Source organism: Olea europaea, chromosome 1 (assembly GCF_002742605.1).
Source record: "Olea europaea var. sylvestris chromosome 1, O_europaea_v1, whole genome shotgun sequence".
Classification (NCBI taxonomy): domain Eukaryota; kingdom Viridiplantae; phylum Streptophyta; class Magnoliopsida; order Lamiales; family Oleaceae; genus Olea; species Olea europaea.
The window spans coordinates 12,625,609-12,629,486 of record NC_036237.1 but is presented as its reverse complement, the minus strand read 5'-3'; positions in this window follow the sequence as shown (position 1 = coordinate 12,629,486).

The following is a 3,878-nucleotide window of genomic DNA, read 5'->3' as shown; positions in this document are numbered from 1 at the left end:
TATATTGAATGGCAAAATGACCAGTTTATTCCATTAGTATGATAAATGATTGAATATATCTTATATATAATTTTAGGAAAATCTTAATTATTTAATTCATAATAAATAATTTTGATCAATTTTAGACGAAATTGTTTTCTAAAAATGGAAAAAATCAAGATAATGACTAAAATTGAGAATCCTAATTTTAATGATTATCCTTCTCAACTCCACATCTAGAAGGTATACCATCATGCAAAAATTTAAATATTAGAACATTAAACAAGAAATAACTGAATAAAGCATAATCTCAAAAAATTAAGTGAACTCAATCGTAACTATCATTTTACACCAACATGAATAAAAATAATAATAATAATAATTTAACAACTTAAAGAAAAAAATTGCAGGCAAAAAGAAAAAAAGTTATCATAAATTCTTTTAATTGCAATGAACCAAACGATTGGATTTCACCAAATACTTCGAATCTTCAATAAATCTTGGAAAATCTACAATTATGACGCTGATAAAAATATAATAAATATGAAACTCCTGCAACGCATGTAACGACAACTAGTTTTACTAAAAGGGGTAAATAACGTAGAAAAGTCCTGCCCATGGCCCATGAACAAGCCCTTGAGCTGGGTCTTATTTTGCTGAACTCTATGGGCCTATGCTCGTTTGAAATGTGTTAATTAATATAATAAAGACACGTGTTTTTGAAACAAAATTAAAATAAAATTGGGACCAATGTTGAGTTAGATCTTGCTTGTGAGATGGTCCAGCACGTGTCCTAATTGGCTTGTCCAAAGCCGAAGTTGGCCTAATGTGATCCTTCTTACATCCTAAGGGAGTAACACTATATCATTCTAATGGTTGCGATCTCAATTTAGGTGACATTAAATAATAGATTAAATGAAATGTGGAATTAAATGATTTATTTAATTTCACCCATTATTTAATGCCAACTATACTGGGGTTGTAATCCAAGTGGGACTAGATAGAATTATTCCTAAAAAAGTAGATTAGAATCTGTCTTGACAAAATCTAATTCCCCTAGTGGTGTCAACGAGTCGAGTCGGCTTGCGAGTCAAAACTCAAGGTTTAGACTTGACTCAAGTAAAATGGTTTGACTTTTTTTGTGAACCATAGCCGAGTTTTTGCTCGGTCAAGAAATCAAGGCTTGACCCTTATCGAGTCAAGTCTTTTTTTTTTTTTTTTTTTTTTTTTTTTTTTTTTTTTTTTTTTTTTTTTTTTTTTTTTTTTTTTTTTTTTTTTTTTTTTTTTTTTTTTTTTTTTTTTTTTAATTTGAAGATTCATGAGCTCGAGCTACACGAGCAGGTTTGGGTTGGGCGTGGCATTGCAAAGTAGGGCTCGGCTCGAGCCTTGAGCGGAGTCACTGATGGCCCGAGTCAGCGAGCCCAATCGTCGTCCTGGAATTATTCCCCTAACTCTTTTCGTTGAGTGAGGTAATTTACTGGTGATCTATAATTACCCATGCAGAAGCATTGATTGGTGGAGTAAATGTGAAAAACAAAAAACAAGAAAGAACACATCTTTCTATGTTTGTTCAAATAAAAAAGAAGAAGAAGAAAATATTAGGAAAAACTCGAACAAATTAATGTTTTCTCACAATTTTTTTCTTTTTTTAAAACATCAAACGTCTATTTTCTAACCCGGCTATAGATTGATGCGCTCTTAAAAGCCAAACTTGTAGTCTCCTATGCGTACATGTCGCTTCTTGACCAAAGATATACCAGATAAGGGTGTACTAGCAACAATTTCATCTTGGAGAAACAAAAAGGACATGCAAAGGATAAATAAATAACGGAGAAATCTTCACAATTGGACAGACTTCGATTGCTACGTTAGAAGATTTTTCTTACCTTAGCCGTTATCCCAGACCATTTGGAATTTGGTACAAAAACTACATCAGAGGCAATTGCAATTCTTCCCGTTTATACTCCAACCATCATATATGGACAATATTCCCCAGTCCATTTGGAATTTGCTCTCCGACTCTAATGTTACTCTCGATGGAGTTCAAATTCAAGAAATATGGGATTAGTTTTTGTCAACTCCTTGATTTGCACTTGATACTGACATTTCCTGCATATCTCGACCACTGTCATCTCGATCATTTGGAAGGACTCTTCTTGCGATTTACGATCATAGGTGCTTGGGATATGTTCGATGTCCTCAGGGAAATGTGCCCGATCTCTGTTTCCCAACAAATTACCACAGGATACGAGATGTCCTCGGGAATAATACCTCGGGCAAATCCCACGAGATCCTCAATTACTATCTTGAAAAGGTCTGTCCACTGGGAACTCTGATCTGACACAAACACTTCAACCCATATCTCCTAAACCTAAGAGAGTTCTCTTAGTTATTGGTCTTCTAACCACAGTAGAATTCAAGCACTGCTTTCTTATAGGACTCTTATCGGTTAAGACTATCTAACTAGTTGAATTCTACCAGGAAAGTACCTTATACATCTATAAATACAGAACCTTGGGCCATTATTCAGGTACGTTCTCATTATTCTCTAGTTATAGCCTTACGCACATAATTTTCTTTCTTACTTAAGAATTGGAGGGGCAATGAGAACATACCTTATTATCTTTGTTTCAGGCACCGAAAGATTACGATCGTGCTCATTCAAAATCCTCAAGCTCAGAAAATCAACAGGTACTATTTTTGGTAGCATCATTGGTGTCGTCTGTGGGAAGCGCTACCAAAAGCCATGGTTAACACGCGATCAAGTCTTCCTCCAACAAGTTCATCCGCTCCCATCCCTCATCCTATTGAGGATCAACTGGCTCCTCAAGAAGAGTCATCAGGAGTGCCCGGACCCCAACAAGCGGTCATCACAACTGAAGCATTCGAAGAACTACGTCAGCAGGTTGCCACCCTAACACAACCATTAAGTCAAAGAAATTCGCATCCGTCACAGTACAGGCAGAGCATGGTGGTTTTATGGCTGATGCTCGAGCCTGACCACCAAACCCCATAGCTGGCGGAGTAGGGACCTCGGGTATTCGTAATATGGCCTCGAGCTCGAGATCGGTTGCTATAGATTTCGGTAAGATTGCCCGTATCATTCAAGAAGGAATTACAGCTGGCCTGCAACGGAATGCTCGGGGGCTAGCGGGTTTTACCCTTAACACTCCATTCACGTTGGAGCTATTGTCATATCCCCTGCCTGACAGATTCAAATATCCTCGTATTAAAGAGTATAATGGGACGACCGACCCAATCAACCATCCCAATGTATATACTGATATCATGAATTTGCAAGTTGCGCCGAATCAGGTTATGTGCAAAACCTTCTCGCAAAAGCTGACTAATGCTGCTAGAGATTGGTTCTTGACATTGGAGCCCAACTCCATAGCCTCATTCTCAGATTTGGCTGATAAGTTCTTAGCCTTCTTTACAAGTAGCAAGAGAATCGGAAAGACTGTAGCCTCTCTTATGCAACTTCGTCAGGGACCAAATGAAACCCTACGAGGATTTATGACAAGGTTTAACAAAGAAAGGCTTCAAATACCCGAGTTGCACATCACAACTGCTGTCTCCGTCCTCACTTACGCTGTAAGATGTAAAACTTTCAAGATGTCCTTATCAAAAACCCCACCGCAGACTATGACCGAGCTCCTTACCGAGCTGAAAAATACATTAATATGGAGAAGACGCTGAATCCAAGCAGATCTAGTCCTTTCCATGAAAAGGCCGAGAACAAGAAGCAACATGATCCCGTTTCCTGGCCAGAGTATCCTCAGGAAAAGCGCAAGAATGAAGGTCCACCAGGGCCTCTCACCCGATTGAACACCTCCAAAGCAAATATCCTAATGGAGATCAAAGATATGAAAGAGTTTAAATGGCCTTCGAGAATGAAG